This window comes from Zea mays, chromosome 6 (genome assembly GCF_902167145.1).
Source record: "Zea mays cultivar B73 chromosome 6, Zm-B73-REFERENCE-NAM-5.0, whole genome shotgun sequence".
Classification (NCBI taxonomy): Eukaryota; Viridiplantae; Streptophyta; class Magnoliopsida; order Poales; family Poaceae; genus Zea; species Zea mays.
The window spans coordinates 28,311,136-28,337,644 of NC_050101.1; the positions used below are offsets into that span (position 1 = coordinate 28,311,136).

The following is a 26,509-nucleotide window of genomic DNA, read 5'->3' on the forward strand; positions in this document are numbered from 1 at the left end:
ATTAGCTTCATCATTCCCGACATTATAATATCATTTGCTCTTTCAACAAGTCCATTTGACTCTGGATGTCTGACTGACGCAAAATGAATCTTCGTGCCAATTTGATCACAGAATTCCTTGAAAGCTTCGACATCAAACTGTGTTCTGTTGTCCACAGTTATAGCCTTCGGCACTCCGAAGCGACAAACAATGTTTTGCCAGAAGAATTTCTGGACTGTGACCGAAGTTATTGTGGCCAAAGGCTTCGCTTCAACCCACTTAGAAAAATATTCTACAGCCACCACAACATATCTTAAATTTCCTTGTGCTGGTGGAAGCGGACCTAACAAATCCAGGCCCCATCTTTGCAATGGCCAGGTTGGTTGTATTAACTGGGTTAGCGACGAAGGTTGTTTCTGATCTCTTGCACATTTTTGACAATTTTCGCACTTTTGAACCAGATCTGTTGCGTCCGAAGCTGCCTTCGGCAAATAAAATCCTTGTCTAAAAACCTTCCCCAGCAGAGGCCTAGACCCAATGTGAGATCCACACAATCCTGCATGTATTTCCTTCATCAGCTCTATACCTTCGGTTCTGGATAAACACTTGAGAAGTGGAGAGTAGACTCCATGTTTGTATAACTCCCCTTCTATTGCCACATATGGTCTTGTTCTTGCCTCCATTCTCTTATTATAAGTTTCGTCATCTGAAAGACAATTACCTTGGAGGAAAGATATATTTTCAGTCCTCCAATCTTCACTATGTACCGGAGAAATAGTGAGCACTGCTCTCTCCATGAGTTCAACCGAAGGTGCCTTTATTGTTTCAAAAAATACTTCCGAAGGTAGAGGGAGCCCCTGGGCCGCCGATTTGGCTAGTAAATCTGCGTGCTCATTTTCACCTCTTGGGATATTCTTAACAGAAAAACCATCGAAAGAAGCCTCCAACCTTTGAACTGTATCCAGATATCTTTCAAGCTTTGGATCTCTTGCCTTGCTACTTTTGTCCACATGGCCTGAAATAACTTGAGAATCAGTTTTCAGAATGGCTCTTCTTATTTTCATTGCCCTTAACTTCCGAAGCCCCAATAGAAGTGCTTCGTACTCAGCAATATTATTTGTGCAACTAAAATCAAGCTTGGCTGCATAACATGTTTTGACTTTTGAAGGTGCCACTAGGACCGCAGCCGCTCCTGCGCTGAAGGTTCTCCAAGAACCATCGCAGAACACTGTCCAAGCTTCGGCATCTTTGTTTACTTCTTCTTCGTGAGCCCCTAGCGTCCAATCAGCGATGAAGTCTGCTAATGCCTGGGACTAGATTGAGGATCTATGCACATAATCAATGGTGAATTCATTAAGTTCTACAACCCATTTCCCAATCCTACCAGTGGCTTCTCTATTCCTCATAATATCCTTCAGTGGCTGTGAAGAAGGAATTATTATGTGATACGCTTGAAAATAATGCCGAAGCTTTCTGGAGGCCATTAACACAGTGTATAGCACCTTTCCTATTCTATGTAATTTTTCTTTGACGGACTCAAAACTTCGAAGACGAAGTACACTGGAGCTTGCTTTTTAACTTGACCGTCTAGTTTCTCCTGTACAAGTGCCGCACTTACTGCAGAATGTGAAGCTGCGACATACAAGAGCAATGGAGCCCCTAGCGAAGGTGGAGTTAACGTTGTTAAATCAATCAAATACTGCTTCAGCTCTCGAAGGCCTTTTGCTGAGCCGGACCCCATTGGAAGACTTCGGCTGACTTTGGTATTTCAAAGAAAGGCAGATTTCTTTCTGCTGATCTGGATATAAATCTATTCAATGATGCTAATCTACCTGCCAGCTGTTGAGCTCCTTTCTTTGTGCTTGGTGGTTCCATACGAAGGATAGCTTCAATCTTGCTTGGGTTAGCTTCAATTCCCTTCGTTGATACTAGACAACCAAGGAACTTGCCCTTCTTTACCCCAAAAACACATTTTTCTGGATTCAACTTCAAACCAGCTTGCCTGAAATTAGCAAATGTCTCTTGTAAATAGCAATGTGATTTTCTTGCTTCGTTCTTTTAACTATGATATCATCAACATAAGTCAAGACCTCCTGCCTATTTGAGAATGAAGGACTCTGGCTGTCATTCTGCTGAAGCTTCCTCCAGCATTTTTGAGCCCCTCAGGCATCCGAAGATAGCAATATGTGCCACTGGGGTTTATGAAGCTAGTTTTCGGCTCATCTTCCTTCTTCATCCAGATTTGGTGGTAGCCTGAGTAACAATCTAGTAGACTCATGAGCTCTGACGAAGCTGCTGCATCTACTAGAGAATCTATCCTTGGCAATGGAACTCATCTTTTGGACAAGCTTTGTTAAGATCTGTAAAATCAATGCACATTCTCCATTTACCATTGGCCTTCTTCACCATAACAGTATTAGCTAGCCACTCTAGATATTTGACTTCTCTGATAACTCCAGCGCTAAGAAGCCTCTTTACTTCGTTCCGAGCGCCTTCAGCTTTGTCATCAAACATTTTCCAAAACCTTTATTTTCTTGGCCTGAAAGATGGATCCACATTGAGTGAATGCTCAATGACATCTCTGTTGACACCGCAAAGATCATTGGCTGACCAAGCAAAGACATCTTTGTTGTGGAACAGAAATCTTAGCAAATTATTTTCCTGCTCTTCAGATAATTGAGACCCCAGCAATACCTTTTGTTCTGCTATATCCTAACATAGAAGCATAGGCTTTGGCTAATCCGCCGAAGCAGCCTTCTCTCTTTTGTATCGATACTGCTCACAGGCTTCGGCTCCATCTATGCTATGGATTGCCTTTGAATCTGTCCAGTTTCCTTCGGCCTTCCTGGCAGCTTCTTGACTGCCATGAACAGCAATGGGCCCTTGTTCCAAAGGTATCTTCATGCATAGATATGCTGGATGAAGTATTGCTTTGAAAGCATTAAGTGTCCCACGACCAATAATTGCATTGTAGGGGTACTCCATGTCAACAATGTCAAACACAACCTGTTCAGTCCTTGTATTGTGAACAAAGCCGAAGGTCACTGGCATTGTGATTTTGCCAAGTGCTACAATTTTCCTTCCTCCGATGCCACATAAGGGATGTGTAGCATCATGAATCTTATCTTCTGGCTCTTGCATCTGTCTGAAGGCCTTAGCAAATATGATATCCACTGCACTGCCTGTATCAACCAGAACATTATGGACCATAAATCCCTTAATGACACAAGATATGACCATAGCATCATTATGAGGGTAATCTTTGAGCTAAAGGTCCTCCTGGGAGAAGGTGATTGGGATGTGCGACCATTTTGACTTGATGAAGGGTCCCTGCACCCCAACATGTTGCACCCTTCTCTGTGCTTCCTTCTTCTACTTCTTGTTAGCCAGCTCTAAACCTGAGTCGCCTGTTATCGGAAGCACCAGCTTCGTAGCCGAAGATGCTTCGGCTTGGTTGTTGAACGAAGCCATCAGCTCGAGAGTGGAAGTGAGTTCACCGGAGGTGTTGAGTTCCTCTATCATCACTTGGGTTGGAATTATGGATCGACCTGACATGCCTGGTGTTGGAGACTTGTTCTCAAATGCTATGAGTTAAGAACAAGGCAACACAAAATGTTAAAGGTTAAGGCCCTTTGTCCTTCGAAGCATTATTCCCCTCAGGATATAATGATCTTCATACGAAGGTCATGAAGGACATACCTTCATGATCACAATATACATTAATGAAAGAAGAAGTATGTAAAACATAGAAAACAATATGAATGATTATGAAACATTATTAACTCATCTTCTATTATATTATCATGAATAAACAGAAGTAATATAGAATTACATTTGTACCTTCGGCTTGATAGAAGGAGATAGTACAAGAGTAATGCACGAGCAAGTACAAATCAGCGTGAACAGTACAGGGGTATTGTTCATCTATTTATAAGCACAGGGCGCAGCCTGTATGGAATTACATTTATACCCTTTACAATTGATTACATTCATGACACAAACTATCATGGTTCAATCTGTCTTTTCATCTTTAAGTCGGTGCAATCCTTCGTCTTAGGCATGTCGTTATGCCGAAGTTCCCTGTAGGGTAGCTTCGGTGTTGTTTTCGTGCTGATCTTCCGAAGGTGTTTCTTCTTACAGGACCTTCGGCTACGAAGCAGACCCCCAACACCTGGGGTGAAGTCTTCCTCCGAAGCCCCTGGCCATCTCAAAAAACCTATATGCTTCCTCCCTTCTTTGGCGGAAATCATTATCAGCCCGGATATACTCATCCATCTTCTGAAGAAGCTTCTCCAGGGTTTGTGGGGGCTTCCTGGCAAAATATTGAGCTGTAGGTCCTAGCCGAAGCCCCTTGATCATGGCCTCAATGACAATCTCATTGGGCACTATAGGCGCTTGTGCTCTCAAACGCAGGAACCTTCTGACATACGCCTGAAGGTACTCCTCATGCTCTTCTGTGCACTGAAACAAAGCCTGAGCAGTGACTGGCTTCGTCTGAAAGCCTTGGAAGCTAGTGACTAACATATCCTTGAGCTTCTGCCATGATGTGATTGTCCCTGGCCGGAGAGAAGAGTACTAGGTTTGTGTTACGCTTTTGACTTCCATGACGAAGGATTTCACCATGACTGCAGTATTGCCCCCATGAAGATATGGTTGCTTCGTAGCTCATCAGGAACTGCTTCGGGTCTGAGTGCCCATCATACATAGGAAGCTGAGGTGGCTTGTATGATGGGGGACATGGGGTAGCCTGCAACTCTGCTGCCAAAGGAGAAGCATCATCGAAAGCAAAATTTCCATGATGAAAATCACCATACCATTCATCATCATTGTATGAATTCTCCTGATGAAGCTCCCTGTGATGGGGCCTTCGGTCTTGGTCCTCCTCGGTGAGATGGCGCATTTCTTCGGCGGCCTCATCAATCTTTTTCTGGAGATGGCAAGCCGAAGCATTTTCTCTCTCTTCTTTTGAACCTGTTGATGGATAGCTTCAAGGTCCCTGATCTCTTGGTCCAGTTCCTCCTCCTGAGGTGTTGGGCTGGTAGCCTTCCTCTTCTGGCTCCAAGCTTTGCGTAGTGTTTCCTGATTAACGTCTAGTGGCTGCAGTGCAGCCCCTAGCCCGGTTGTCTTCTTCGGCGGCATGACGAAGGTCGATGCTTGCCGAATGTGGTCGAATGGATTCACTGGAGGTGGGCGCCAATGTTGGTCCTTGTTCTCGGATGCTAAATACCAAGAACAAAGCAACACAATTGTTAACGATTAGGGACCTTCATCCTTCGAAGCATTATCTCCCTTAGGATATAACGATCTTTAGACGAAGGTCATGAAGGACATACCTTCATCATTTCGATAAGCCAGAATGTAAACAGAGACATATGAAACACAAAGGGAATATGAATAATCATTTCAAATCATTAGATTATTCATATTCTTACTTTACATAAACATGAATAAACATCAACGATATTTATATTACATTTGTTCCTTCGGCTTGACAAAAGGTGAAAAAGCGGGAGTGACGCGAGAGTGATTACAAGTCAGCGTGAATAGTACGGTGTTACTGTTCATCTATTTATAGGCACAGGACGCAGCCCAGGCAAAATTACATTCATGTCCTTGACATTTTACTGTTGACCATAAGGCGAGCTATCGAGGACTAAGCAGTCTTTTCTCCTTTAAGTCGGTTTCTCCTTTCACCATCGTCAATGTGCTGAGCCAAAGCTTCTTCAGCCACAGCTTCAGAGCTAGCTTGTCCTTCGTTCAGATTGTACCTTCATACTACGCACACCTTCATCTCAAAGTCGAAGCCACCTGTAACACTCTGTGTTATACTGAAAAACATGTTAGTTAAGTTTTTGAGAACCTTCAAAAGAAGAAGGCCCCCAACAATATGAAAACACCAAACACTACTTACCTATGAGCCCTCCCGATGCACTCAATGAACTACCCTCCCTTTACGGACATTTGAATAAATACCCTATATGCCTCATGAAGGAGATCGCAATTGGAGTACATGTTCGTGAGGTTGCTCACAACGAAGATCTCATCGTCGAAACCAAGCCTGATGCCGATATAGTGTAGATGCTTGTTGGGGCACGGGGCGGAAAGTGCAGACCTGGTGCGTGGGCATGTCTGTTTGCGGGTAAAGACCAATCCATACAGGTAGTGTTGCTAATGTTGGAAAACATCATGTCATAAAGTATAAGATCATGATGATACTGTCATAAAAGCACGATTTTGCAAGGGACGGAGTACTATATAAAAACAAATATCACACGAAAGGATTCCTATTTAGGAATGAAGCACAAAATAAAATAGTCAGTATGGTTTAGGAGGCAAAAATTCAAGAAACATGCTAAAGGGTTGACACCAGCTTGCATGTATAATCGAGTAGTCTCTAGTTGTATCCTTTCCTAACATGAATTATATAGAAGCAGAAAATCAAAATACGCAAACAACATCCGCCCTCTATAGCTCACCTTCTTGAGATTCAAGATGCACTTGCTTCAATCACACAAACCTACAAATAACAAAAAGTTGATACATGGATCAGAACTAAGAGACTTTTTCTACCATGATGTGGGCACTGTAGATTTTTTTAAAAAAAGGCCATTCACTTGACAATATTAATAAATATATCTCCTAACAACTTTATTGATAGATGCATTAATGTTTACATTAGCAGCCTATGAGTAAATAGACATGCATGTGGTTAGAGTGAGAGGGGGTTCATCTACAAAGGCAAACCATGATTTCGTCTGCTTTTCCCAATTTACACATCTGGTGTATGTTGCCTCGGCTTTACAGTAGATACTCGTAATAGAAAAATAAAATGCTATCAGGAAGTATTAGGGGCAAGTTGTCAATGTAGCTATAGAAATGCCTCACGTTTTCGTTTCCTAAATGTGCAGGGTCGATGACATCGTTGGAATTTGTAAGCACCCAAATGTCTGTCGAGCGGATTCTTTTGAGGCTTCCTCGACAAAAAGGGCATGACTCTGATCTCTTATACTTGTGCCAACAAAACGTTATACCAACACATGGGCATACATTGTAGTATTAATTTATTGGCTACACATTAAATAACTAAAATGTAGCACTTTAATTAAACTCGAAATCCATATCCAAATTGCATAACCTATCCAAATTCACATACAGATAATGAAAATTGTGAGAGGTAATTACCAGTCCCTATAGCACTTTATGCACATTGCATGACTACAATTAGGCAAGACCATCTTGGTGCATGCCTCCATGCAGATCCCGCATTCATCCTCCCTTTCCACATCCCTATTGGAAACCTTTTTCCAATCTTCCATCCTCCTCCTACTCACTATATCCTTGCATCGGCCCTTCCCTTTTAGGTCCCTCTCGATCAAACTACTCTCAAGCTGCTGCAGAATCGGATAGATAATTGCTGCAATGGATGAAGGCTTATGAGAATTCCAGTCCAAAGCAGATTGATGCATGGGTTACAACACGCCCATATAGGCTAGAGACTACCATAGAATTCTCTAAGGCTTGCCCTCCTTTCATATGTCGACACTGAGCTATCTCCATCATCATAAACCTGCGCAAACAAAACATAACAGATTTTAATGCATGAAACCTAGGTCTCCTGTATAGAAAAAATATATATAAGAGGTCCAAATTTCAGAACCACATACTGCAATTTTACCTTGCATATGAGAATGTGAATAGTCCTAAATAGCTGGGAAGAGCATAACAGCAGTCGCAGTCCAGCCATTGGATGAAGTACAAAAACAATGGAGCTAGGGAGCTGAACGACAGCCTCATCTGCACACATGACCCACCATAATTCCTCTGAATAGCATCTGCCCTGGAATATGTGAATCAGAAGTAAGTTGAAACGGTCCAACCTATCCAATCACCACAGCAGCAGTGAAACATACACAAGACCTTTTGGATGCCCATGTATTCACCTTAATCCAACACAATCCACATGTGTTGGGAGTGTTTAAATTCCACACCAAACCACTCCAACACACGGATTGATATCAATACATGGGCACCCAAACGAGACCTAATAGAGAAAAGTCGTTAGAGCAAAGCAGCATTGTTCATAAATGCAATGGATTATTGCTGGCCAACATACCGATTGGGTTTTCCCCCTAATCCCTAGCATAACCGCAGGTGAACTCCCTAAATTACTCATTCGTTGATTTAACAAAAAGTGAATTTCCTAAATTACCAACCCTAGGAGTCCACGCTACAAGGTTCCTTACTCAAGGACAAATTATGTCCTTTTCCAAACTGGGATACCTCCATCGCACTTTCCCCAATTTCAGCGCGTGGGGAACTGGGCGTGGGCAGGGAAATCACGGCAGGCGAGCGACGCGCTGTGTAACACATTGAATTTGGGGGTATAAAATTTCTTTTCTAATATCCACCAAATTCTGGTGTTACTTTCTCAGTTCTTCGCTTTCTTTTTTCCATAAAAATGGAGGATTATTTTGTTTTACATGGGCGTGAGTCTAGTAAAATAAAATCCTAGAGGAGTTTCTATGTTGCATCATATTAGGGCATACATCTATTTATTCTTGTTTGTTGGGTGATTTTGTGGAGCATTGTCACACCCGGGTTTCGGGGCACCAAGACCCGGGCGCGAACATAATCACCAGGTGTGCTGGGACCAAGTCTCACACATATGATGAATCATGACACAGGATCGAATGTCACAACTTTACTATATATAATAGGAGTTCTATACAAAATAAATAAATAATTACATTATAAGGAGACAATGGTCCAGCAACCCAAAGTTGACTGGGAGACGACGGCCTAGACCTCTCACGAACACATCGCAACATCCTCCATGCGCCTCATCCTGTGGTACCTGTTCTTGACCTATGGGGGGTGTGAGACAGCAAGAGTGAGCTCACATACGTTCATAGCTCAACAAGTTGTGGGGAATAATGTGCATGAACTCGCCAAAGATGGGAGCTCACGTGAAGTGTAAGGCTTACCAAAGAGGATGGTTAGAGCTGAGCATTGCTTTTAAAGTTGGTCAAAATTTTATTAGCAATTACTAAGTATAAGTAAATACCAACCCAATTAAGTAGTAGAACAGAAGTAACAACATCACCTGTGATGCAATGCATATGACAAATTGAATTTAAGTTCCATAAATTAATCATGTGAGGGTCCGAGCTGCTCATGACCGTGAGCACGGCTAGTATACCAGTTTTACACTCTGCAGAGGTTGCGCATCTTTACCCACAAGTCATGTTACCCATTTGCCATGGGGTTGTACGGGCCCCATACACCTCTACCAAGGAAGCGAGGCAGGGTAACACTACGAGGCTCTTACAAAGTTCCACTAGCTTTAGAAAACCCGCTACAGTTTATAGGAAGCTCCAATGCAGGGATCCCTCGCCTGACCGCCATCGCAGCAAAATCAACCAAGGACCTCCCTACACTGACCACTCCCCTACTGCCCTTGCCCCTTTCGGGTAAGGTAGTCCTCCACTAGCTTTCCTAATTAATCAGCCAAGGGCGACCCATTAAACCCTTGTGGTAGCATTGTTTTCCCGGGTGGTCGCTCCATGTTCCAATTAACATAATGATCTTATCATGAACAGTAAATAACAACTAATAACAAAAGTGTAATCATGAATAATGTATCTCCATACCCAAAACCACATATAGCACTAGCAAGTACTACACAAAAAGTTCAGTGGTAAACAAGGCATAAAGATAGTCAAACTAGGGTGACCTATTGGGTCCCATCAAAATTAACCTATGCAGATCATTATGATTAATCAGAACATGAGTAGGTAAAAAGAAGTGATCAAGGGCACAACTTGCCTGGGACTTGAGATTCCAGGTACCAACTTGCTCTTCAGATGACACGTGTCCTCACTGCTAAACGTAGTAATACAGACAAACATTGTATAGGCAAAATTAACATCACACCAAACATGAGAACAAACTGCGTAATAATAGTCTACGCGTCGTAATGAGATCGTGGGTTCGAGAACTAGTAAGATCGGAGTTATGATTAAGGAGTTATGGTTTTCCGCAGATCCACGTGGTTAAATATAGAATATACTAAGTGCAACATTTTAACCTATATTTTATGACAAAACATAATTACCAGATGATAATGAATATTATTGTAAGACTAATGCAGCTAGAATGGATCAAAATAGAGTTACGGTTACTAAGTTACGAATTTATGAGGTTATTAAGCACCTAGAATAGATTAATTCAAATGAACATTTTTAATTCAAGTTTCATGGCTAAACAGAGGTACTAGGTGATAACCAATATTAATTCAAAATTATTTCAACTTGAATGACTCAATTTGGAGTTAAAATGAATTAACTATGAATTTCACAAGTTTCTAGAATTATTTTTGTATTAGAAATCAATTTATGTAAATAATTATCCATTTTTATTGTTCTCTGGACCGAGCACCAAATACAGAGAAACATAGGGGCAGAACCAGAAGTTTTCCCCAGACTCAGACAACTCAGAGGTGGACTGCGGGTTGTTTTGTATAAATCGTGGGGGGCTCTTTTGTAAAACGGTTTCAGCGAAGGGGTACGGGTGAATGGTGGTCGCACGATCACAAATCAAGGGTGCGGATTAGAAGCCCAGGCTCCGAACCGGTGTCCAACGTCAGTGGTCGGATCCCGATCTAACGGTCTTCCCTTAAAGCACCGACGCGAGAGCCCCAGCGATGGATCCAAGATCAACGGATCTGGACCAATCCATCGAAGGGGGGTATCCTTGATATAATCCAGGTCGTCCGTCATCGATCCGACAACCACAACCACCTCTAATCTAGATCGTTACCCCGCAGATCAATGGCACCAGTACATCTCCTACCTTACGCCTGCAGCCGAGCTCCCCACGGCGGTGTTGTAGTTCACAGGCGCACAGAGGTCGGGCAACCCGGCGCGCTGAAAGGGAATTAGGCTTACACCTTTTTCCTAATTAATTTTGGTGGTTGAATTGCCCTACACAAATAATTGGACTAACTAGTTTGCTCTAGTCTATAAGTTCTACAGGTGCCAAAGGTTCACAATAAGCCAATAAAAAGACCAAGAAAGGGGTCAAACAAAGAGAGCAAAAGACAACCCAAAGGCACCCTGGTCTGGCGCACCGGACTGTCCGGTGCACCAGGGAACTCGACGCTGAACTCACTACCTTCGGGAAATACCAAGGGCGCTCCGCTATAATTCACCGGACTATCCGATGAGTCACCGAACAGTGTCCGGTACACACCGGACTGTCCGGTGTGCCAGCGGAGCAACGACTACTTCGCACGCAACGGTCGTCTGCAACCGCATTCAATGCGCTACAGTGCGCGCCAGAGTCAGAGCACGCGCAGTTGGCGCACCGGACAGTCTACAGGACCAGTCCGGTGCACCACCGGACAGCCCAGAGGCCCCACAAGTCAGAGCTCCAACGGTCGAACCCCAACGGTCTGCTGACGTAACTGGTGCACCGGACACTGTCCGGTGGCACACTGGACTGTCCGATGCGCCATGCGACAGCACACTTCCAACGGCCATTTTTGGTGGTTGGGGCTATAAATACCCCACCCACCCCACATTCAATGGCATCCAAGTTTCTACACTTCTACACCTTACAAGAGCTATAGCATTCAATACAAGACACACCAAAGAGATCAAATCCTCTCCCAACTCCACACAAAGCTTTAGTGATTAGAGAGAGAGATTTGTTGTGTTCATTTGAGCTCTTGCGCTTGGATTACTTCTTTTCTTTCTCATTCTTTTGCGATCATACTCAATTGTAACCAAGGCAAGAGACACCAATTGTGTGGTGATCCTTGCGGGAACTTCGTGTTCCGTTTGATTGAGAAGAGAAGCTCACTCGGTCTAAGTGACCGTTTGAGAGAGGGAAAGGGTTGAAAGAGACCTGGTCTTTGTGACCACCTCAACGGGGAGTAGGTTTGCAAGAACCGAACCTCGGTAAAACAAATCATCGTGTCTCGCTCTTCATTTGCTCACGATTTGTTTTGTGCCCTCTCTCTCGGACTCGTTTATATTTCTAACGCTAACCCGGCTTATAGTTGTGCTTAAGTTTATTAATTTCAGATTCGCCCTATTCACCCCCCTCTAGGCGACTTTCAATTGGTATCAGAGCCGGTGCTTCATTAGAGCCTAACCGCTCGAAGTGATGTCGGGAGCATCCGCCAAGAGGGATCTCGGGACCGGCGACAAGTCTGCAAGCTCGGGAAGAACACACTCAAGGGAGTCCGCCCACAAGCACAAGGAGGAATCCTCTTCCTCCATCAAGTCCCATCGGATGGGTGACAAGAAGAAGAAGATGAGGAAAGTGGTCTACTACGAGACCGACTCTTCGTCACCCTCCACCTCCGGCTCGGAATCGACCTCCACTACTTCAAAGCGCCATGAGCGCAAGAAGTATAGTAAGATGCCCCTTTGCTATCCTCGCATTTCTAGACGTACCCCATTACTCTCCGTTCCATTAGGAAAACCACCTATGTTTGAAGGTGAAGATTATTCTATGTGGAGTGATAAAATGAGGCATCACCTAACCTCACTCCACAAAAGCATATGGGATATTGTTGAGTATGGAGTGCAGGTACCAAAGAAGGGAGACAAGGATTACGACTCGGAGGAGGTCGAACAAATCCAACACTTCAACTCCCAGGCCACAATTATACTCCTCGCCTCTCTAAGTCGAGAGGAGTATAATAAGGTGCAAGGGTTGAAAAGCGCATAGGAAATTTGGGACGTGCTAAAGACCGTGCACGAAGGAGACGAGGTGACCAAAATCACCAAGCGGGAGACGATCGAGGGGGAGCTCGGTCGCTTCCGGCTTCGCCAAGGGGAGGAGCCACAAGACATGTACAACCGGCTCAAAACCTTGGTGAACCAAGTGCGCAACCTCGGGAGCAAAAAATGGGATGACCACGAAATGGTTAAGGTTATTCTTAGATCACTTGTTTTCCTTAACCCTACTCAAGTTCAATTAGTTCGTGGTAATCCTAGATATACACTAATGACTCCCGAGGAAGTGATAGGGAATTTTGTGAGCTTTGAATTGATGATCAAAGGCTCAAAGAAAATTGTCGAGCTAGATGGCCCCTCCATGTCTGAAGCACAACCGGTCGCATTCAAGGCGATAGAGGAGAAGAAGGAGGAATCTACATCAAGTAGAACACCCATCGACGCCTCCAAGCTCGACAACGAGGAAATGGCGCTCATCATCAAGAGCTTCCGCCAAATCCTCAAACAAAGGAGGGGGGAGGATTACAAGCCCCGCTCCAAGAAAGTATGCTACAAGTGTGGTAAGCCCGGTCATTTCATTGCTAAATGTCCATTATCTAGTGATAGTGACAGGGGCGACGACAAGAAGGGGAGAAGAAAGGAGAAGAAGAGGTACTACAAGAAGAAGGGCGGCGATGCCCATGTTTGTCGGGAATGGGACTCCGACGAGAGCTCCATCGACTCCTCCTCCGACGAGGACGCTGCAAACATCGCTGTCACCAAGGGTCTTCTCTTCCCCAACGTCGGCCACAAGTGCCTCATGGAAAAGGACGGCAAAAGGAAGAAGGTAAAATCAAAATCCTCCACTAAATATGAAACCTCTAGTGATGAGGATAATTGTAGTGATGAGGAGGATAACTTGCGCACCCTTTTTGCCAACCTAAACATGCAACAAAAAGAAAAATTAAATGAATTAATTAGTGCTATTCATGAGAAGGATGATCTCTTGGACTCCCAAGAGGACTTCCTTATTAAAGAAAATAAAAGGCATGTTAAGGTTAAAACTGCTTATGCTCTAGAAATAGAAAAGTGTGAAAAATTATCTAGTGAGCTAAGCACTTGCCATGATACTATTGCCAACCTTAGAAATGAAAATGCTAAATTAATTGCTAAGGTTGATTCTAATGTTAGTGATGTTTCAAATCCCAATCTTAGAGATGATAATGTTAGTTTACTTGCCAAGATTGAAGAATTGAATATCACTCTTGCTAGCCTTAGAAGTGATAATAAAAAATTAATTGCTAAGGCTAAAGAATTAGATGTTTGCAATGCTTCCATTTCCAATCTTAGAGATAACAATGATATTTTGCGTGCTAAGATTGTTGAACTTAATTCTTGCAAACCCTCTACATCTACCGTTGAGCATGTTATTATTTGCACTAGATGTAAAGATGTTAACATTGATGCTATTCATGATCATATGGCTTTAATTAAACAACAAAATGATCATATAGCAAAATTAGATGCTAAAATTGCCGAGCATGACTTAGAAAATGAAAATTTTAAATTTGCTAGAAGCATGCTCTATAGTGGGAGACGTCCTGGCATCAAGGATGGCATTGGCTTCCAAAGGGGAGACAATGTCAAACTTAATGATCCTCCTAAAAGATTGTCAAACTTTGTTAAGGGCAAGGCTCCCATGCCTTAGGATAACGAGGGTTACATTTTGTACCTGCCGGTTATCCCGAGAGCAAAATTAGGAGAATTCATTCTAGGAAGTCTCACTCTGGCCCTAATCATGCTTTTATATATAAGGGTGAGACATCTAGTTCTAGGCAATCAACCCTTGCAAAATTGCCTAAGAAGAAAACTCCTACTGCATCAAATAATCATAACATTTCATTTAAAACTTTTGATGCATCTTATGTTTTGACTAACAAATCCGGCAAGGTAGTTGCCAAGTATGTTGGGGGCAAACACAAGGGGTCAAAGACTTGTGTTTGGGTACCCAAAGTTCTTGTGTCTAATGTCAAAGGACCCAAAACCATTTGGGTACCTAAAATCAAGAACTAAACTTGTTTTGTAGGTTTATGCATCCGGGGGCTCAAGTTGGATCATCGACAGCGGGTGCACAAACCATATGACAGGGGAGAAGAAGATGTTCTCCTCCTATGATAAAAACCAAGATCCCCAAAGAGCAATCACATTCGGGGATGGAAACCAAGGTTTGGTCAAAGGATTGGATAAAATTGCTATATACCTGACCATTCCATTTCAAATGTTTTTCTTGTAGATTCTTTAGATTACAACTTGCTTTCAGTTTCGCAATTATGTAAAATGGGTTACAACTGTCTTTTTACAGATACAGGTGTTACTGTCTGTCGGCGTTTCGAGACCGGGGGGTCCCTAAGCCGACGAGTGAATGTCGCTGCGTGCCCCAGCCCAGATGGGTCGAGCGCGTGGGCGAGCGCGAAGGGGGGAAGCGAGGTGGCCGGAGACGGGCGTGAGAGAGGTGGAAATCCCGCGGCCTTCGTGTTCGTCCCGCGCCCAGGTCGGGTGCGCTTGCAGTAGGGGGTTACAAGCGTCCACGCGGGTGAGGGAAGCGAGCGGCCCCAAGAGAGCGCCTGTCCCGTCCTCGTCCCCGCGCGGCCAACCTTCTCTAAGAGGGCCCTGGTCCTTCCTTTTATAGGCGTAAGGAGTGGATCCAGGTGTACAACGGGGGTGTAGCAGAGTGCTACATGTCTAGCGGGGGAGAGCTAGCGCCCTAAGTACATGCCAATGTGGCAGCCGGAGAGATCTTGACACCCAGCTGGTGTGATGTCGTGGCCGTCGGAGGAGCAACGGAGCCTGGCGGAGGGACAGCTGTCGGAGCGGTTGAGTCCTTGCTGACGTCCTCCTGCTTCCGTAAGAGAGCTGAGAGTCGCCATCGTCACAGGGCTTGCGGGGCGCCATCATTGCTTATCTGGTGGAGCTGGCCAAATGGGACACCGGTCTTGTTCCCTGCGGCCCGAGTCGGCTCGGGGTAGGGTGATGATGGCGCTTCCTGTCAACGTGGCTGGCCTGTGCCCTAGGTGGGGCGACGTGGAGGCTCCTCCGAAGCCGAGGTCGAGTCTGTCTTCCATGGCCGAGGCCGAGTCCGAGCCCCTGGGTCGGGCGAGGCGGAGGTCGTTCGGCAGAGGCCAGGGCGGAGTCCGAGCCCTGGGGTCGGGCGAAGCGGAGTTCGTCGTCTTCTGGGGCTGAGCCCGAGTCCGAGCCCTGGGTCGGGCGGAGCGGAGTTCGCCGTCTTCCGGGACTTAGCCCGAGTCCGAGCCCTGGGTCGGGCGGAGCGGAGTTCGCCGTCTTCCGGGACTTAGCCCGAGTCCGAGCCCTAGGTCGGGCGGAGCGGAGTTCGCCGTCTTCCGGGACTTAGCCCGAGTCCGAGCCCTGGGTCGGGCGGAGCGGAGTTCGCCGTCTTTCGGGACTTAGCCCGAGTCTGAGCCCTGTGTCGGGCGGAGCGGAGTTCGCCGTCTTCCGGGACTTAGCCCGAGTCCGAGCCCTGAGTCGGGCGGAGCGGAGCTTCCTGTGGTGCCTTTGGCAGGGCCTGACTGCATGTCAGCCTCACTCTATCAAGTGGCACTGCAGTCGGAGTGGCACAGGCGGCGCTGTCCTTCTGTCAGGCCGGTCACTGGAGCGGCGAAGTGACGGCGGTCACTTCGGCTCTGTCGGGGGGCGCGCGTCAGGATAAAGGTGCCAGGCCACCTTTGCGTTAAATGCTCCTGCGATTCGGTAGGTCGGTGCGGCGATTTAGTCAGGGTTGCTTCTTAGCGAAGGCAGGGCCTCGGGCGAGCCGGAGATGCGTCCGCCGTTGGAGGGGGGCCTCGGGCGAGACGGAAATCCTCCGGGGTCGGCTGCCCTTGTCCGAGGCTAGGCTCGGGCGAGGCATGATCGAGTCGCTCGAATGGACTGATCCCTGACTTAATCGCACCCATCAGGCCTTTGCAGCTTTATGCTGATGGGGGTTACCAGCTGAGAATTAGGCGTCTTGAGGGTACCCCTAATTATGGTCCCCGACAGTAGCCCCCGAGCCTCGAAGGGAGTGTTAGCACTCGCTTGGAGGCTTTCGTCGCACTTTTTTGCAAGGGGACCAGCCTTTCTCGGTTGCATTTTGTTCCGGTGGGTGCGCGCGAGCGCACCCGCCGGGTGTAGCCCCCGAGGCCTCAGAGGAGTGGTTTCACTCCTTCGAGGTCTTAATGCCTTGCATAATGCTTCGGCTGGTCTGGTTGTTCCCTCATGCGAACTGGCCGTAGCCCGGGTGCACGGTCGGGGCCCAAGCTCTCGGGCTGGTATGTTGACGCTGTCAACGGTTCGGCCGGAGCCGGGTTTGCGAGAGCAGCCCCCGAGCCTCCGCACAGGGCGAGAGGACGATCAGGGACAGACTCGGCTTTTTTACATACGCCCCTGCGTCGCCTTTCCGCAAGGAGGAGGGGGGGAAAGCGCCATGTTACCCTCGATGGGCGCCGAACATGGTGTCTCCGGTGAGCTGCAAGCGGGTAATCCAGGTGGACGTCCGTGCCCCGTTCGTTAGGGGTCGGCTAGGGGCCCAGAGGCACGCCCAAAAGTACCTGCGGGTGATCTGCCGGACCCGGTCCCCTGGCGACGGGGTCCGAGGGCTCGATGCCTCCCTCCGATGGGATTCCGTTACAAGATCGCTCCCGCTGGTCTCGGAAATGTCCTAGGGTACCTCGGGAGCACAGCCCGAGCCTTGGTTATGTATCGAACGTACCCCTGGTCATCCCTCGCTCGGCGTCTGAGGCGGCTGTGAACCCTTCGGGGGCCAGCCTTTGAACCCCTGATCAGTAATAGGCGCGGAGCCCGAGTAGCCTGAGGCGGCCGTGGAACCCTTCGGGGGGCGGCCTTCGAACCTCTGACCAGTAGTGGGTGTAGGGCCCACGCGATCTGAGGCGGCTGTTGAACCCCTCGGGGGGCCAGCCTTCGAACCTCTTATCAGTAGGGAGGCTCGGAGCCCGGTTCCATCACGGGGAAGGACCCTTTTCGGGGTATCCCCCTTTCCCGGTCCCTGTTGCAAGAGATAGAGAAAGAGGAAAAAACGGAAAAGGGTACGGAATCGAACGACGCGGCGTACCTTTTTTGGCGCGGTTATTACGGCGAAGGCGAAGCGTCGCCCGCCTCTCCCGCCAGAAGCGCCGCCTGTCCCGCCGCGGAGTTAATGCGACGGGGCGAGTTGTTGGCAGGGCGGCCGTTGCGCGTGCGCGAGCCGTTCGAGGAACGGCTGTTTCGCTTCGCGTTTTTTGAATCCCGCATCCGGTCCGGGCGGAACGCTGGAAACGGCCTCGCCTTGGTCTTTATATACCTGGGAGAGGGTCTGGTGACGGTTCTTCGCTCCACTTCTGGCCTCCTTCTTTAGGTTTTCACAACCCGAGAGACTTTAGCCAGAGAAGAGAAAACCGCCCTTCCTGCCCCTTGCGCCGCCATCCCTTCCGTTTGGTGATGGCTGACCGGGTGACCATCATCTCGCCGCGCGATCCATGGCCCTTTTCCACGGTGACGGCGAGCGATCTGGAGGAGCTGGTCGGCGAGGGTTTGCTTCGCCCTCTCACCGATGAGCAGCGACCAGAATGGATTCCTCCCGTGGGCGGAGCCGCTCCATCCCCACCGTCGGGGTACGTCGTGAGCTTCGTCTCCTTCCACGAGCAGGGATTCGGTGTGCCGGCGGGCCGCTTTATGCGGGCGATCCTATACCACTATGGGGTGGAGCTGCACAACCTCACCCCCAAATCCATTTCGCAGGCCGCTATCTTCGTGGCGGTGTGCGAAGGGTATTTGGGGATCGCCCCCCATTGGGATTTGTGGACCCATCTCTTTTTCGCCGAGCTTTTTGCCTCGCCGACGGGGGAGAGGAAGGTCCGCGCAGCGGTGCGGGCCGGCGGCTGCACCCTCCTGCTGAGGCAGTCGCGGGCGTCGTAGTATATTCCTGCCATCCTCGCGTCCTCGAACAAGGGGTGGTAGCGCCGGTGGTTCTACCTCCGGAACGACGGTGAGTTGCTCCCACCGTTCTCCCAGCGAGTAGTCACCGCCGCCACCGACGCCTGACGTCACGGGACCCCGCACGAAAGACCGAAGAACCTCAGACCCCTTCTCCAGGCCTTGGAGGCGTTGCGGGAGGGGGGACTCACCGCTGCGGGAGTGATTGCCGCCATCCACCGTCGGAGGGTGCTTCCCTTAGCGGAGCGACGGCTGTCGCTTTGGGAGATGACCCCGGAGGCTGACTGGGAGGGCTCGCAGATGTCCCCTGATCCTCTTCCCTTCGACGCCCTCCAATGGCGGGTGTCCGCTGCGTTGGGGAAGCCGGACCCCCACGCCTTCTCCCAGCTTCGGATGCGCCCCGACCAGGGGTGCGTAACTCTGGTGAGTGTTCGCTCCTTCCTTCTTCATACAATGGGTTGCTCCTGGTTCTTACGATCGGGTTTCTTTCCCCCCCCCCCCTTCTTCAGGAGGTGGGGTGGCACAAGCCTTCCCGGCCACGGGTCCCGAAGGATGCGGTGGACCGAGCAGCACGGCGGGTCGCCGCGGAGGAGGAGAAGAAGAAGAAGGACGCGGAGAAGGCCCGGGCCCGCGAGCGGAGGCGGGCTCGAGACGCCTTGGAAAAGCGCCGTCGCCAGCAGGAGAGGGAGGGGCTCCCGAGGGAGCCATCGCCGGAGACGCCCGACGACGACGACGACGATGATGAGGAGGAGGAGGACGACATGGCCGCCCGTCTCGGCCTCAGCCCCGGCCTGGGGCGTGGCCAGGAGCCGTCAAGCCAGCCCCCGAGCGGGCCGACGCTGTCAGTCCCCGGAGTCGGGGCGTCGGGGTCCCGGTCCGAGGCACGGGGGCAGCCCGAGAGGACACCTGACCCCTCGGCTGGAGGAGCTGAGGTGACTCCGGGGGGCCAGGTCAGGGCGTCTGCTCCCCGGGTGTCCAAAGCAGGGGTGGCGCCGAAGTTGCCGGCGAAGCGGACCTCGGCGGTTGTTCCGGGAGCCGGGATCCAAGAAACTTCCCCCAGGCGCGGTGGATCATGGCCCGGAGCGGGTAGGTATCTCGGAATGTCTTCGTCTTGGCTTTCCATTCATATGTCTCGGCCGTGATTTTCCTTTTTCCCTCAGCAAGCGAAGCCATGGCCAGACCGACCTGGCACCCCGGAAGGCCCTTAAGACGGTGTCGGCCTGTGCGGCCAGCGCCGCTCCGGGCCTTGTCGTTCAGCCGACCCTTTCGCAGGGCGTTTCATCGCAGGGGGCTCGGGCAGCACCTGTCGCTGTGGAGCAGTTTCCCGAGGCTGGCTCTTCCGCCGAGGTGGCCATCGTGATAGGGGAGACGGCTGACGCTGACGTGGTCCCGAGCCCACCTGACGTGCCGGCCATGCCGGCGCCTGCCGCTACCGAAGTCGCCGCCGTCCCAGTCAGAGAGCGACCGGTTGCTGCCGGCGTCGAGACGGCTGATGCGTCGGCGCCTAGTGCCTCGGAAGAGGTGGGCGTGGAGGCACGATCCGTCCAGCCGGGCGGCAGCCTCATCGCTGTGCGGGGGAGCCCTAGGGCCTGGCGCCAGTTGCTCCGGTTTTGGACCCGCGAGGCCTCGGACCCTGTCTTCGTTCTCGATGATGAACGGGAGGACCAGTCCTAGGATGAGCTCCGCGAGTGTGCTGAGGCAACAGTGGGGTCGCTCCGGTCGTCGCTGGAGGTTTTCTACAGGGACGTCCCCAAAATCCTCCAGGTAACGGTTTCAGGCATACCTTTTCTTTTCTGTGAACGAGGCGTTCTTTGTGACGCCCTGCTTCCTTCCCCCAGGATCTGACGGATCGGAGCGCCGCCAAGTCGTCGTTCATCCACCGCGAGGTTGATGTCTGGGGCTCGCTGCGATCCCTGAGGACCTCGCTCGCCGGGGCTACTGCGCGCCTTTCTCAGCAGGGTGCCAAGGTAGCGGACCTCCAGTTGCTCTGCACTGACCTGAGAGCCGAGGCGGCAGCAGCGCGCGCGGAGGCGGCAGCGGCGCGCGCAGAGGCGCAACGACAGCGGTCGGAGTTCGTCCAGGTCGTCGAGGAGCGGGACCAATCTCGGGGCCGGGCTGCCGAGGCCGAAAGCCGGGCTGAAACCCTCGCAGCCGACTTAGCCGCAGCCCAGGCCGCTGCCTCGAAGCAGCGCACTCGAGCCGGAGGTACGCCTTGGCAGTCCCTGGTTCTTGTTCTTGTCTGTTTCCTCTGCTTGTGTTTGAGATCTTTCTTCTGGGTGTTCGCAGAGCTCGAGTTCGCCCTTGACGAGTCCGCCAAGGCGCTCGCCGAGGCGCTTGCCGGAGCTGCCGAGCAGAGGGAGGCTGACCTCGCGGCCATGTCTGAGGCCGTCTCGGACGTTTATCGGATCCTTGGCTCCGGCAACGTCCCTTCAGGAAGCTCCCCTCAAAGCCGCCTTCAAGCCTTGGGTGATCACGCGCGCGGCAGAGTCCGCGAGGCGCTACACCACGGCGTCAGGCGGGCCTTCGCCGTGCTCGCTTCCCACTACGTTGTGGACCTGGAGCGGGTTAGTGAGGGGTATTGTCTTCCTGACGAAGACGAAGCTGCCTTGGCAGAAGTTCAGCGGCTCGACGCGGTCACCGCGGGTCCGAGCGCAGTGCTGGCGACCACCTTTGAGGCGGAGATCCTTCCCCCTGCGCTGTCGCCGGAAGCCGAGATGGACCTTACCGAAGGCGGGGACGGAGCTGAAGGCGCGGCTCCTTCCCAAGGCGACGCCTGACTCTTGTTGGAACAGTTTCTTGTTGGATGTGCGCGTGTCCTACTGCGGCCGCTGAGGCCTGAACACTTTGTTTTCCTTGCATGAAGTCGTACTCTTCTTCCTTTCATTTTGCGTGTCCGGCTTAGCTTGTCAATAATAGGGTGGCTTCCCGAGTAGGGTCATTTTTCGTGGCGGGTGATGAGTGAGGTGTCCCTAACCCGGAGGCATAGGAGTTCCTCGGCTCAGTCGGCCCTGCCACTTACATGCAACCACGTTCGCTCCTTGGGGCCCTGCTTCTGACATAGCCGGGAGAACGCAAAAGCCTTTTTTGATCGAAAATTTTGGATGCGGAGAGGTACACCCGATCTTGACGCAGAGGGGTTCCCCCTTTTTAGCCCCCGAGGGAGGGTCGGGCTCTACCGAGGCGAGGCCGACCCTTCCTTGACGACTGGGACTTGTGTGGGAGCGAGGTATACGAACAGCTTGAAAACATCTTAAGGGTAGAAGCAACGTAGCTGTCGGGCGTTCCAAGCGTTGCCGTAGACCTCGCCTTGACCGCCGGCCAGCTTGTACGTTCCGGGCTCCAGAACGTCGGCGGTGACAAGCGGCCTTTCCCGGGGGTGCGTGCAGCCCCCGGGTACCCCCAGCAAGGGCTCGGGGTGCTGTGCGATGGTCGGGGTCTTTTCCTGGTTGGCTTCGATGCCCCGTTTGGAGATAATGAACTCCAAGACCATGCCCTGGGGCGCCCCGAGGACCCACCTTTCAGGGTTGAGCTTGACGCTTTTCGCTTCTTTTAGCTTGTGGAGCTCCTCGCCTATCACTCTGCGCTTCTCCTTGTCGAATCGGCGCAGAGGCTGCTTGACGTGTTGGGCTCCAGCCCGAATATCCAGCGAGTGCTCGGCGACATCCCTCGGTATGCCGGGCATGTCCGAGGGACTCCACGCAAAGACGTCGGCGTTTGCACGGAGAAAGTCGATGAGCACTGCTTCCTATTTGGGGTCGAGCCCGGAACCGATCCGGATCTGCTCGGAGGTGTCGCCACTGGGGTCGAGAGGGACGGCCTTGACCATCTCCACTGGCTCGAAGTTGCCGGCATGGCGCTTCACGTCTGGCACCTCTATGGAGAGGCTTTCCAGGTCGGCGATGAGGGCCTCGGCGTACTCCATGCACTCCACGTCACATTCGAACGCGTGTTTGTACGTGGGGCCGACAGTGATGACCCCGTTGGGGCCCGGCATCTTGAGCTTCAGATAGGTGTAGTTGGGGACGGCCATGAACTTCGCGTAGCATGGCCTCCCCAGTACCGCGTGGTAGGTTCCTCAGAACCCGACCACCTCGAACGTCAGAGTCTCCCTTCGGAAGTTGGAGGGCGTTCCGAAGCAGACGGGAAGGTCGAGTCGTCCGAGGGGCTGGACGCGCTTCCCGGGAATGATCCCATGGAAGGGCGCAGCGCCTGCTCGGACGGAGGACAGATCGACATGCAGGAGCCTGAGGGTCTCGGCGTAGATGATGTTCAGGCAGCTGCCCCCGTCCATCAGGACCTTGGTGAGCCTGACGTCGCCGACGATGGGGTCGACGACGAGCGGGTATTTCCCCGGGCTCGGCACGTGGTCGGGGTGGTCAGCTTGGTCGAAGGTGATGGGTTTGTCGGACCAGTCTAGGTAGACTGGCGCCGCCACCTTCACCGAGCAGACCTCCCGGCGCTCTTGCTTGCGATGTCGAGCCGAGGCATTCGCCGCATGCCCACCGTAGATCATGAAGCAGTCGCGGACCTCGGGGAACTCTCCTGCTTGGTGATCTTCCTTCTTGTCGTCGTCGCGGGCCCTGCCACCCTCCGCGGGTGGCCCGGCCCTGTGGAAGTGGCGCCGAAGCATGACGCACTCCTCAAGGGTGTGCCTGACGGGCCCCTGATGATAGGGGCACGGCTCCTTGAGCATCTTGTCGAAGAGGTTGGCACCTCCGGGGGGCTTCCGAGGGTTCTTGTACTCGGCGGCGGCGACAAGGTCCGCGTCGGCGGCGGCGCGTTTCGCTTGCGACTTCTTCTTGCCTTTCTTCTTGGCGCCGCGCGGAGTAGACGCCTCGGGAGCATCTTCCGATGGGCGGCCCTGGGGCTGCTTGTCCTTTCAGAAGATAGCCTCGACCGCCTCCTGGCCAGAGGCGAACTTGGTGGCGATGTCCATCAGCTCGCTCGCCCTGGTGGGGGTCTTGCGACCCAGCTTACTCACCAGGTCGCGGCAGGTGGTGCCGGCAAGGAACGCGCCGATGACATCCGAGTCGGTGATGTTGGGCAGCTCGGTGCGCTGCTTCGAGAATCGCCGGATGTAGTCCCGGAGAGACTCTCCCGGCTGCTGCCGGCAGCTTCGGAGGTCCCAGGAGTTCTCGGGGCGCACGTACGTGCCCTGGAAATTGCCGGCGAAAGCTTGGACCAGGTCATCCCAGTTGGAGATCTGCCCCGGAGGCAGATGCTCCAACCAGGTGCGAGCGGTGTCGGAGAGGAACAGGGGGAGGTTGCGGATGATGAGGTTGTCGTCGTCCGTTCCACCCAGTTGGCAGGCCAGGCGGTAGTCCGCGAGCCACAGTTCCGGTCTCGTTTCCCCCGAGTACTTTGTGATAGTAGTCGGGGGTCGGAACCGGGTCGGGAACGGCGCCTGTCGGATGGCCCAGCTGAAGGCCTGCGGACCGGGTGGTTCGGGCGAGGGACTCCGATCCTCCCCACTGTCGTAGCGTCCCCCACGCCTAGGGTGGTAACCTCGGCACACCCTCTCGTCGAGGTGGGCCCGACGGTCGCGATGATGGTGCTCGTTGCCGAGGTGACCCGGGGCCGCAGGCGCGGTGTTGCGCGTGCGCCCGGTGTAGACCGAGGCTTCCCGCATGAATTGGGAAGTCGCGGCATGAGGTTCCGAGGGGTATCCCTGCCTTCGGGAGGCAGAGCTCCTGGCCCGTCGGACCGCAGCGCCTTCCAGGAGATTCTTGAGCTCTCCCTGGATTCGCCGACCCTCGGTGGTTGATGGCTCCGGCATCGCGCGGAGAAGCATCGCTGCTGCAGCCAGGTTCTGACCGACCCCACTGGATGCGGGTGGTGGCCTGAGCCTGACGCTGTTGGCGACGCGGTGCTGGAAACCCTGGGGCAGGTGACGTATTTCTCCGGCCGGGGGTTGGCCCGCCCATACCTGCCCGACGTCCCGGCGGATCGGCTCAAGCGCTCCTGCTCCCTCGTCTAGCCTGGCCTGCGCCCCGCGGACTTGCTCGAGCTGTGGGTCGTGACCCCCCGCCGGAACGGGGACCACAACTAGCTCCTGCGGGATGTCAGCGCGAGGCACCGGCCTAGGGAGATCACCGTCCTCCGGCATGCCGAGATGATTGCCTTCGGAGGGATCCCCTAGCTCGACGTGGAATCATTCGCGGCTTGGGCCGCAGTCCTCATCGTCAAGGCTGCGGCTACCGTCGGAACAGTCGGAGAGGCAGTAGTCACATGCGGTCATGAAGTCCCGCATGGCACTGGGGTTGCCAAATCCAGAGAAATCCCAACAGATGTTGGGATCGTCATCTTCCTCGGACCCAGAGGGCCCGTAGGTCGAGACGTCAGTCAACCGGTCCCAAGGCGACCGCACACGAAACCCCAGAGGGTTTGATCTCGCCTCTACGAGAGCGCCCGCCAAAGCAAGGTTGCTAGGCGGGTTGAGGCTGTGTCGAAATGACGTAGGATGGGAATCGGTCGGTACCTTTTGGTCGACGAGCGGCGACATAGTCACGTCGGGGACTGATCGCACCGCCGTCTCAGGTACGAGGGCGACGTCCTGCAAGCTCTCCGCGAGCGCGCTGGCGTCGTCCGCTTGCTCGGGATTGGCGTGTCGCGGGGAGATGGCGCTCGCCTTCGTCTCAAACGCGAGGTCGACGCCCGACGCGCCCCCCGTTGGAGCGCTGGGGACGTCGACTCGCTCGACAGCCGACGAGGCGCAGCCTCCTGCTTGGCCTTGGTTGCCCCACCTCCTCCTCCGTTGGCGGGGGAGAGGACGGGGCGAGCTTGAATGTTGTTCTTCCACCACGCGGGGAAGACGTCGTCGATTCCGCCGCCGGCGGGCGGGCTGTCGGCCGCCATTGTCGTTGTCGAGCGGCGGTGGAAGGAGTATCATGTCGTAGCTGCCGTCGAAGGACATGAACTCAAGACTCTCGAAACGGAGCACCGTCCCGGGTCGGAGAGGTTGCTGGAGACTGCCCATCTGGAGCTTGACGGGAAGCTGTTCGTCAACACGCAGCAGGCCCCTACCTGGCGTGCCAACTGTCGGCGTTTCGAGACCGGGGGGTCCCTAAGCCGATGAGTGAATGTCACTGCGTGCCCCAGCCCAGATGGGTCGAGCGCGTGGGCGAGCGCGAAGGGGGGAAGCGAGGTGGCCGGAGACGGGCGTGAGAGAGGTGGAAATCCCGCGGCCTTCGTGTTCGTCCCGCGCCCAGGTCGGGTGCGCTTGCAGTAGGGGGTTACAAGCGTCCACGCGGTGAGGGAAGCGAGCGGCCCCAAGAGAGCGCCTGTCCCGTCCTCGTCCCCGCGCGGCCAACCTTCTCTAAGAGGGCCCTGGTCCTTCCTTTTATAGGCGTAAGGAGTGGATCCAGGTGTACAACGGGGGTGTAGCAGATTGCTACGTGTCTAGCGGGGGAGAGCTAGCGCCCTAAGTACATGCCAATGTGGCAGCCGGAGAGATCTTGGCACCCAGCTGGTGTGATGTCGTGGCCGTCAGAGGAGCAACGGAGCCTGGCAGAGGGACAGCTATCGGAGCGGTTGAGTCCTTGCTGACGTCCTCCTGCTTCCGTAAGAGAGCTGAGAGCCGCCGTCGTCACAGGGCTTGCGGGGCGCCATCATTGCTTATCTGGCGGAGCTGGCCAGATGGGACACCGGTCTTGTTCCTTGCGGCCCGAGTCGGCTCGGGGTAGGGTGATGATGGCGCTTCCTGTCGACGTGGCTGGCCTGCGCCCTAGGTGGGGCGACGTGGAGGCTCCTCCGAAGCCGAGGTCGAGTCTGTCTTCCGTGGCCGAGGCCGAGTCCGAGCCCCTGGGTCGGGCGAGGCGGAGGAC

The 26,509-nt window shown here is 52.3% G+C and overlaps 1 pseudogene; it reads right to left on the reverse strand.

Annotated features, from left to right (window-relative positions):
- Positions 1-6,777: 6,777 nt before the first annotated feature.
- The window catches only part of LOC103630919 (E3 ubiquitin-protein ligase AIRP2-like), a 63,011-nt pseudogene continuing 43,279 nt past the window's right edge, over positions 6,778-26,509 (reverse strand).